We start from the raw sequence: 11,253 nt of genomic DNA, 5'->3' as shown, positions 1-11,253 counted from the left end.
AAGAAAGAAAGAAAGAAAGAAAGAAAGAAAGAAAGAAAGAAAGAAAGAAAGAAAGAAAGAAAGAAAGAAAGAAAGAAGAAAAGAGAGAGAGGGGGGGGGAGAAGAAAGAAAGAAAAGAAAGAAGAAGAAAGAAAGAAAGAAAGAGAGAGAGAGAGAGAGAGAGAGAGAGAGAGAGAGAGAGAGAGAGAGAGAGAGGGGGGGGGGGGAGAAGAAAGAAAGAAGAAAGAAAGAGAAAGAAAGAAAGAAAAGGAAAGAAAGAAAGAAAGAAAGAAAGAAAGAAAGAGGGAGAGAGAGAGAGGGGGGGAGAAGAAAGAAAGAAAGAAAGAAAGAAAGAAAGAAAGAAAGAAAGAAGAAAGAAAGAAAGAAAGAAAGAAAGAAAGAAAGAAAGAAAGAAAGAAAGAAAGAAAGAAAGAAAGAAGTTGGAGATAAATAAAATAAACTCTAGATTTGGAGCTGCAGTGTGGCTGAGAAAAGGCCAAAGCTGTTGACAGATTCAGAAACGTGTGGAAATGACGGCTCATTATTCACAGTGCTTTGGGCTTCTCAAAGACATAAGTAATATTCTCAAAAATCCGCCTCAGGCTTCATATGCTAATGAAAAAAAAATCCAGAAAAGGAACAGGACAATATATTTTAGAAAAAAAAGAGGCTCACTGGCTGTTTGGATTCATTACACATATGAATTATATATATATATATTATATTATATCTATTTTATATAAAATGCCTGCTTGGTAAAATAATATATAAAATAATATTTTAGAATATTTTAGACAAATAAAATAGAAATTCATGCTTTTTTTGTATTGATTTAATTGAGTTATTAATTAAATTGGCACAAATTAAACTGATTCAATAAAATAAAATAAAAAATTGAATATTGTACTAATATGCAATATCTTTTTAATGGCCTTTTTATTTAAATAATGAGCTTCATCTTCCATTATCTGTTTGCTCAGAGGCGTCTGTAAATGGCAGTACTAAAGTTTAGCAGTTAAAATTGTAAAATAAATTAACATCATGTCTTTTTGTACCAAATTATAGAAAGTCGTATCGATAACAGTATCGGTATCGGAATCGATAATAGAAACGACACGCTGTCAGCGTCTTTCTGTTCTCCTTTAAAGAAATTCTAAACCCAGCTGACGATCCTGTACGTAGGCCGAACAAAAACGGCACCGAGAGAACGGATCCCCCGCTGATATAAGTGGAATAAATTGCTGAAGCAGGAGAGACGAGGTAGAGAAGAAGGAGAATCGAGGGAGAGACGAAAGAGAGGCGAGGGAGAGGCGAGGCGTCGTAATTAAAGCCGTAAATCAGCATCAGAGAGACAGACAGACGGGTCACAGCGTGCCATTTAAAGTCCTGGCGCTTTGAAAAGACGGCACATACATGGCTAAGTGGAGCAGAGAGACAGGGAGACGCTACGTCACTGACAGGGTGTGTAACCTCAGCGTGTCAAACACTTTGTAACTACACCAGCGTCTACCGTCTCTTAGACTATAGTTACTAAATCATCAGAGTAACTGAAAATGAATTTTCTCAACTAAAACAATGACACTGTCATGACATGACACTGACTCCGAGTCTCTTATTTCACAAAGACTAGCTAGTTAGCAAGTGCACGCTAAGCTGTGTAGCTATTTAATGCCACCATTTAAAACACAAGCTAGTGATAAGAGGATCAGATCGTTTTACTGACTCGGTTCTTTGGTTCGAAATGAATGACTCGTTTTTTTGAGTCTTTTAGTTCGTTTCGTTCTTTTGCAGATCCCCAGCACGTCTACATACAACAATTTTGACTATAGTTCCTATAATGAAAATATGTACAGTACAGACCAAAAGTTTGGACACACCTTCTCATTCAAAGAGTTTTCTTTATTTTCATGACTATGAAAATTGTAGAGTCACACTGAAGGCATCAAGGGCTATTTGACCAAGAAGGAGAGTGATGGGGTGCTGCACCAGATGACCTGGCCTCCACAGTCACCGGACCTGAACCCAATCGAGATGGTTTAGGGGTGAGCTGGACCACAGAGTGACGGCAAAAGGGCCAACAAGTGCCAAGCATCTCTCGGGGAACTCCTTCAAGACTGTTGGAAGACCATTTCAGGTGACTACCTCTTGAAGCTCATCAAGAGAATGCCAAGAGTGTGCAAAGCAGTAATCAAAGCAAAAGATGGCTACTTTGAAGAACCTACAATATGACATTTTTCAGTTGTTTCACACTTTTTTGTTATGTATATAATTCCATATATAATTCCACATGTGTTCATTCATAGTTTTGATGCCTTCAGTGTGAATCTACAATTTTCATAGTCATGAAAATAAAGAAAACTCTTTGAATGAGAAGGTGTGTCCAAACTTTTGGTCTGTGCTGTATAACAATGCAGCTATGGACAAATTATGCTAAACAGAACGAGTAGCTTCACCGCTCATATCTTCTAATTTGAGTCATTAGTTCTTTGGTCACGTGACTCCTATAATTATTGTGACAATAAAATTCAGACCAAAAGAAAACATGATCTATTGTTTTGTGTAGTGTCGATGGGAGTCACATGATAAATAAAAGAACAACTGGGATTAGAAGAGTCGAGAGATGAACTACTCAATTCTGTTTCCTCTAAATAACCTATGGAGATTTCGAGATGCTTGGCTCATGCACCTCCAGAAGAAAATGAACAAATTATTTTTCAACACTCGTTTTTCTGAGTCACATTAAAGAGTCAAAATGAACAAATCGTTCATGAACAACTCTTCACTATTATACGCAAAAAGCAATTGAGCTATCTGGATGATTACACCGAGCGAAGAACATTTGAACCAAGAACATTTGCTGCTGAAGCACATTTTATAAATAAAACACGATGATGATGTGACAAGGTGATGATGAGTCTCACATTTCACTACATTATTTCTGAGAAGCTTAGCTAGCTAGCTAGTGCAACATTGCTCCATGCTAACTTTAACACAGGACTCTTCAGCTAGATGTTTTACATTATACTTCGACACAGTGATGTTCGCTGCATGAGCTCGGATATTTTAAGAGTGAACAGAGTAGATAGTGGTGATTCCATGTGATCATGTGATTTAATGTGATGTGTGAAATCGCTCGAATCAAGCAATTTGAATTGTAAACAATGCGAACTGTGTTTGTATTCAGCATGTATTGTGTTTTTCGGGGGGCCGTGGGGGTTTAGTAGAATCAACAACTACTGCAACACACACACACACACACACACACACACACACACACACACATACACACTGTATCACTGGGTTGGTTGCCATGGCGACACATCGGTGAAAGTTTGTGACTCTAAACCTGATGAAAAGCGACACACAGAGACCAGTGCTGTACACGACGAACACGTGGCTAATTACTTCTGCCAACTGTGTGTGTGTGTGTGTGTGTGTGTGTGTGTGTGTGTGTGTGTGTGTGTGTGTGTGTGTAATCCTACTCTATTCTACTCTAAAAGCATGTGCACTTTCCTGCAGAATCCTGTTTTGGTGTAAAAGCTCTTCCTGTCACTCATGTCTTGGACACGCCTCCATTTTATCATTAATTTATACATAAATTTTGTAAATTTCATTCTACAGGCTTAAATAATCATGTGCCTCCAACTTTGTGCTACAGTTTGGTGCAAAAAAACCCACATTTGGCTGGAAATGTCAGGTGTCTCAATGCTTTTGTTTATATTCACTGTAATGTCAATAATTCACCATTTCCAAGGCATCCCTTTCTTCACATTTCCTTACTTTCTAATTATGGCTGTTTTATTCAGCACTCGTGTCGTTACATACCCGAGTCGGATTTCTATTCTCGCAGCTCCATGTTGTCCGAGACGTGACATTTTCCAGCCGGAGGTTTGTTCATCTATTTATTTATTTTTCCATTTAAATTATTTGCCTGGACTTGATTTCGATTTCACTGAAACGCTACAAGATTAAATTACAGTCCAACACACACACACTCACACACACACACACACACACACACAAATCTATATAAAGCCAAAAATAAACACACACAAACACTGCAGTCGTGTCCCATCATGTTGTGTTTGTTGAATGAGTCTACTGAGGTTCTACTGAAAAAGACAAAGTTTTTTTTACTTTTTTTGATATATAGACTATAATAATAATTGATAAATAAATCATTAATAAATCATTGAAATCAAACACGACAGTTAAAGGTTGAAGGGGTGTGTGATCATTAAGTTCAGTTCTTCTTCTTCTACAGAACACAGAGCTTCTCCACACCACCACACAGATCCAAACATCTTCAGATCTCCTATAAACATTAAATCAACCAGAATCTTGATTTTGTAAGTCTGAAAAACATTATGTTTGTATTGTAGTCAGCATTTTGTGTCACTTTGTTTTTCCTGCTCAGTTATATGGCCATTTTAGCCATAAAATTCACTTTAAAGGACCTTAAAATACTTTTTAAAAGCATAAACAGTGACGGTGATCTGTAGCAGTGTATAAAAGCATGAAAAACAGCTTCTCCATCACTGTCCCAAAGTCCATCTCCCCTTTAACCCAGGAGAGAACCTTCACATCCATCAAGGTCAGGAGCGATGTCTAGGGTTCCTCCTCTGCAGGACCACTTTCACTCGTTTTATATATGTGTGTGTGTGTATGTGTGTGTGTATATATATATAAAGAGAGAGAGAGAGAGAGAGAGAGAGAGAGAGAGAGAGAGAGAGAGAGAGAGAGAGAGAGAGAGAGAGAGAGATACACAGACAGCAGACACAATGGAAGGGAGACAGATAGTGACATGAAGTGAGACACAAAGATAGAAAGAGGCAGAGAAAGATAAAAAGAGAGGCAGAAAGAGAGATAGAGTGGCACAGACAGTGGCAGAAAGAGAAATACAGAGAGAAAGACACACTGAGAAAGACAGAGAGACACACACACAGAGAGAGAGAGAGAGAGAGAGAGAGAGAGAGAGAGAGAGAGAGAGAGAGAGAGAGAGAGAGAGAGAGAGAGACAAAAAGATAAGATGAGAAAACATTGTCTTCTGAGTCTCACCAGGATTCTCCATAATTGCAGCGTACAGGTGAAGAGAAGTGAAGATTTAAAAAGAAACAAGAGTGAGTGCGATGACACGATGATGTTCAGCACAATGAGAGGCAGATACACAAACAGAGAGAAAGAGAGAGATATAGAAAGCGGGAAATAAAACGCACCTGTGTAAATACAGATAGAAGTAAATGAGAAGCAGTTTAAATAAAAAAGTGACAATAGAGTGACAGATGAAGAGATGGAGCAAGAGAAAACAGGCACAAAGCAAGTGACAAGAAAAAAGAGAGAGATTGTAGAAGAAGACAGGAGTGGAGAAATGATAGAAAAGAGAAAGTTTGTGATGAATAAAAGTCATTCAAAGTCTGAATGAGTGAAGGAGAGAAGGGGGGGGGCAGCTGGGAAATAAAAAGGGAAACTTGAACGAGAAAGACAGAGGGAGACACAGGATGAAGAAAGTATGGAGAGAGGGAGAGAAATGAAATACATTGACATAAAAAAGAGAAAACACTCTCTATGATCTCTTTCATTTTTTTTTATTCTTCAATTCTTTCTTTTAACCACAAATGTATAAGACTGTAGAAAGATCATCACTCATAATCACACACTCCAGTGCTCATGTTAGTTCTCACTCTCCAGTGTTCTGTATTGTTTAAAAACTATAACCACACTCTTGATGTCACCCAAATGAGGATCCCCTTTTGAGTCTGGTTCCTCTCTAGGTTTCTTCCTTATAACATCTAAGGGAGTTTTTCCTTGCCACAGTCACCACGGCTGCTCATCAGGGATAAACACATTAATGCTCTGTTGGAAAATACATTAAATATTCTCATTGCGTTTATCTTGGACCATCTCTTTCTAATCGCATGCCTGATCTTGTTAATGGTGATAGTTTGCTTCCTGGCTGCATGCGATTGAGTCTATTTGTCTGGATTCAAGGTTCCTGCCATTGTTTTCGGATTGTTTTGAGAGCGTGTCAGGAACCGTTTCCACGTCACTGCAGTAGTTTATCAGGAGCACTATTGTTTAGACAGACCTGGAGAATCGCTCGAAAATCCCCAGCACCGAACCCGCCAACACACTTACTGAACATCTCCAGTGCTTTTTTTTCCCGCACCAGAAACATTTTTTTAACGTGCGTCTGTTCCTCCACATTCCATCGCTCTGTGATATTCTATTATTTCATTTATTTTTATCTTTGGCATTTAGGAATATCTGCAATTTCTGCTGAAGGATGTAGGATACATGAAGCACTCCATCCTCTTCTTCAAACTCCAGTTCATGCTCAGTTAGCACCTGCTGAGGCTTAGACAACACTGCCACTCTGCACCTTGGGTTGAGTCAGATGGTTCGCTCACTCAAATTCATTTCGTGCACAGGAGCTTTGCCATCCTCGGTTTTTGTCAGCAAATCTTTTCTGCTTCTGGGCTGGTGTCTGTTAGCAAAAAAATGCACTTACCTGGGAGAACCTTCTCCATGCTCTCCACATCAGCTTGTAAACATCCCATGACAGAAATGTCAAGCCCATTAGCTGCAGTGAGCCTAATCCACTGAGCAGACGTGAGCTTAAGCTCTTGTTCTCCAAAGTGCGACTCTGTAATTGACTCCTTATCATAGATGGGACCATCGCTATCTTTCATGGGCTGCCTTTTTGGACAGCTCTGTTGAAGTCGTACTCTGCTGCTGGTATGTACTGACCGATAAAGCTCTTCCTGATGCTCAAATTTTAAGCAGACTTTTCACTGTCACCCAACATAAATCTCACGGTCGCGTTGGCATCTTCTTTGGGGTGCTGCTTCACGAACTCTACACGATCTTCTGCAGGTACTCTCATCATATAAAAGGCTGGTTTCATTGATACGACCCATTGTTCGATGCCTAACTCCTCTGCATTAGTTGAACAGCCATTGAATTCTGGAAGTTTTTTATCCCTGGGGATATAAATGGCAGCTGGGGTTGATTGAGCTGCGGTTCGATGCTCAATAACAGTTCTTGCAAGTGACAAAGCGTCCCTTTGTTCGGCCCTGGCTTGCTCCAGTGCTACCGCCTGTTCTGCAAACCTCCGTGGCCTTTCCGCCATCTCCTTCCTTAGTTCTTTAAACTCTGCCAATCTGAATTTAGTGTTTGTGGTGGTTTGGGTATTCAAGGAGATTTGGCGAAACACCCAGGGAAGCATTCTGTAGTCAGAACTTCCCACATAGTCTCTGTGTGTCTCTATTGGCAGTGACTAGTGACTCTTTAACAATGCTTTTGTAAACTGTAATGCTAAACTATTTGGTTTTATGCTGATCATGTTGTGTAAATTTGTTTCAGATTTGATATCTGTTTGTTAATTATTTCCTGCCAAATAAATGTACAATTCTTGAGAAATTTCCTGAAATCATTTATATCTAGTAGATTATGTAGTCTGGTGGTTCTGCAAATCTATGACCAGGGCAGTACATACAGAAGGTTCATACACGGATGGAGCATCGAGCAAAACATCTCGGACCTTCTAATTTCTGATCATCACTGACTTAGCAAGCTATGACATTTATTCAATTATTCTTAATGCATGAGCGGCCAACTTAAAAAATATTCTTATATTCTCTAAGATTTAAGGCTATAAGTGACTCCGGGTCCATAATGAATGATTAATTGAAAAGAAGGAATGCTTAGAACAATCAATTGAAGTCAGATTTGAGTTAAAAATTGGATTCATCTCAACAAATTGAGTTCCTTTTTAGAACCTTTTACAGCAGCGTGAGAAATTTTTTTTTTTTTTTAACGTGCAGCATACCTTCACCCACGCCAGTGGATTCCATGGTTGGGCCATTGGGTGGGTTTTCCTAAAATACACTGGATAGAGACATAAAATAAGAAAGAAAGGAATAAATGAAAGTTGAATAGAAAAGGAAAGAAAAGAAAAAACCTTTTTAATGTGATTTAGTCAATAGCCATATTAGTGCTACTACAACTACTGTACAAATCCATATTATCTCAAGAAACAATTAATTAATTAAAGAGAAAAGATCCATAATTACTATAAGAAATGAAGGTCACTCAATCCGAAACATCTCAAGATCTTTAAATGTAAGTGCAATCTCCAAATCCATCAAACAATATGTTAAAACAGACTCTCAGGTTCACCATCAAAGGAAATGAAGACCAAGAGCTACCTCTGTAGCAACCCCGTATAAACATATTTCAACATCCACTGTTCGAGGCGAAACTGCATGAGTCAACTGCAACAGTGAAACTATTACTTCAGAAGAACAACAAACAGAAGAGGCTCATTTGGGCAACTAAAAAAAGGAAAGGACATTAGATCAGAGGAAAACTATTTTTGGTGTTTCCAAATTTGAGATTTTTGGTTCTAAATGCTGTGTCTTTGTATGAAGTACAGAAGTTGATAGTTCCTGAATGTGTGGTTCACACTGTGAAGCATGGAGGAGGAGGTGTGATTGTGTGGAAATGCTTTGCTGGTAACACTGTTAGTAAATTGAGGACACACTTAACCAGCATGGCTCCTGCAGCATTTTGCAGCAACATGCTGCCATCCCATCTGGTTATCACTTAGTGGGACTATCATTAGTTTTTCAACAGGACAATGACCCCAAACACACCACTAGGGTCTTTAAGAACTATTTATCTAAGAAGGAGAACGATGGTGAGATGCATCAGATGACCTGATCTCTACAATCACCTGATTTCATCCAAGTGAAATGGTTTGGGATTGAGTTGAACCAGGAAGATAAAACAGCCAACAAGCACTCAACACCTTTGGGATCTCCTGAAGATCCTCCTGGGAAAGCCATTCCATAAGGAGGACTGAGAAAATGGCAAGAGTGTGCAAATCTGTCAGAGCAAAACATGGAAAAACAAAACACAGATCCCTGCAATAAAGCTGCAGATATACTCCAGAGCACTTAAAAGCAGCTGACTGCATACTATAGGTCCCTAGTGGAATGATGTATTTTGGAGCTTTGCCTCCTAACCCAATCAGATCACACCATTCTCAAGCCAGTGTACAAAATTCTCAGGCCAAATGACACATTATGGAAAATATTTGCGTTTCATAGCCAGTGTTGCAACAGCGTACTAAGTCACCCCATAGTGAGCTAGCGCAGGGTGGTACGTCTCTTTGTGGTTACAGTGGGCAGAGATAGTTTTTTTGTTGTTTTTGTTCGATAATCCTTAATATATGAAGTGGAGAAAAGAGCAAGAGCATTAACGTAAGATCAGATACTCCCCTGCTGGAAAGCTCTGCTCGCTGAATAAACACAGCCACGGCCTGTTGGAAAGAGAAGTGGAGCTTGTAATGAGAGAGAGGGAATATATTGGTGTGTGTATATATATATATAATATACACACACACACACACACACACACACACACACACACACACATATATATATATATTACCAGAGGTGGAAATGGTTTACATTCACTCAACTGTAATTAAGTATTTATTTGTAGTAAAAGAATCTGTCATTTTTCTTTTACTTACGTATGTTTTGTTTGCAGTATTGAACTTAACTAGATCTCTTCACTGAACCACCCCAACTCTGGGACTCCTTTAAATCCCATTAAACTGAAAGTGAAAGGAAACACAATAGAGAGCTGATATCATTGAGCTGATTTACAGGAAATTCTGAAAGTCCCTGGCTGTCCATTCTCATGATTCCTCACTACAGATCTGCCCACAACCAACACCACCCCAGAACTTTAGAACATGAAGCCTGGATGCAGCAGAATCTTCTCAGACCTCAGCATTGTGAAGGTAAGACAGCATGCTGGGTGCATGTGTGCATGGGTGTGTGTGCGTGTGTGTGTGTGTGTGTGTGTGTGTGTGTGTGTGTGTGTGTGTGTGTGTGTGTGTGTGTGTGTGTGTGTGAGAGGGGTGTTATGGTGGGGTTTATCACAGTATGGTTAAATGCACTGAGATTCTTCAACCCTTTAATATGTGAGTATATTTGACAGAAGCTGTAGAGAAGCTAAAACAGATCCTGACCTCGTTATTGCTCAGTATTAATTGTAAAAACACGTAGGTGACATCACTAATAGTCGACTGAATGCAGATGATGCTGAAGTCGAATTTTTCACAGAATTTTCTACTACTGAAATCCAGACTGCTGCTTCTGTCAAGCAAGAAATATCCAAACCGGAGCGTGTTCATTCAAAATATAAGGTGTTGAAAAGTGGGCGGGGCTTCCAGGCATCATCACAGGATCGGACATTGTTGGGCGTTCATCGTTTTGTGTGTTGTGTTTAGCTTTTTGTTGTGTGTAGCGTTTTGTGTGTTGTGTGTAGCATTTTGTGTTGTTCTGTGTCGCGTTTTGGGTGTTGTGTGTGGCGTTTTTTTGGTGTTGTGTGTAGCGTTTTGTGTTGTTCTGTGTCGCGTTTTGGGTGTTGTGTGTGGCGTTTTTTTGGTGTTGTGTGTAGCGTTTTGTGTTGTTCTGTGTCGCGTTTTGGGTGTTGTGTGTAGCGTTTTGGGTGGAGATGAAGAGAGAGAGAAATAAAATTATAGAGGGAGAGATGAAGGGAGAAATGAAGGAAGAGATTTAGAGATGATGGGAGAGATTGAAAACAGAGGGAGATGGAGAAAGATAAAGAGAGAGAAATAGAGAGAGAGTGAGAGATGGAGAGATTGAGAGATGAAGGTAGAGATTAAGAGATAGAGAAATCAATGGAGAGATTGAGAGATGCAGGAGTGAGCGAGAGAGAGAGAGAGAGAGAGAGAAAGAGAGAGAGAGAGAGAGAGAGAGAGAGAGAGAGAGAGAGAGAGAGAGAGAGAGAGAGTTACAGAGATAAAGTGAGAGATGGAGGGAGAGATAAAGAGATAAATAGAGGCAGACAGAGAGAGGGAAAGATAGAGAGAGATAGATAGAGGAAGAGATACAGAGATAAAGTGAGAAATAGAGGGAGAGATAGATGAAGGCAGGGAGATGGAGGGAGAGATAGATTTGGGAGAGACTCTCAGTTTTATTGAAACCTGAACTCAGCTTTCTGATTCCACTCGTCTTCTGCTGCAGCTTTTCTGTTTGTTTTTTTCAGCTTCACTCATAATCATAATAAACTCGTGAGCCCCCATGAGCCCCTCAGACCTCCAGAACATTGTTTTGATTTCACTGGTTCCTCACTGGTGGTTGAGGGTCAGCAGGTCAGGCTCAGAATCTCCAGGCATTTACTGAAAGTGAGAGGAGAAGAGTAACTTCCTGAAGGGGTTTTGGGAAGAAGGGAGGA

At 39.6% G+C, this 11,253-nt stretch overlaps 1 protein-coding gene across 1 annotated transcript in view; it reads left to right on the top strand.

The window, feature by feature from the left end:
- The first annotated feature begins 9,585 nt into the window (after positions 1–9,585).
- Positions 9,586–11,253, top strand: part of LOC310717732 (uncharacterized protein) — a 19,313-nt gene continuing 17,645 nt past the window's right edge. Inside the window, exon 1 of the mRNA XM_083526165.1 lies at positions 9,586–9,790. The gene's annotated coding sequence lies outside the window, so the exon portion shown is untranslated. The remainder of the gene's footprint in view (positions 9,791–11,253) is intronic.

The sequence above is a fragment of the Silurus aristotelis genome (genome assembly GCF_946808225.1).
Source record: "Silurus aristotelis genome assembly, chromosome: 2".
NCBI lineage: Eukaryota > Metazoa > Chordata > Actinopteri > Siluriformes > Siluridae > Silurus > Silurus aristotelis.
This window is presented reverse-complemented; position numbering and strand designations above follow the sequence as displayed.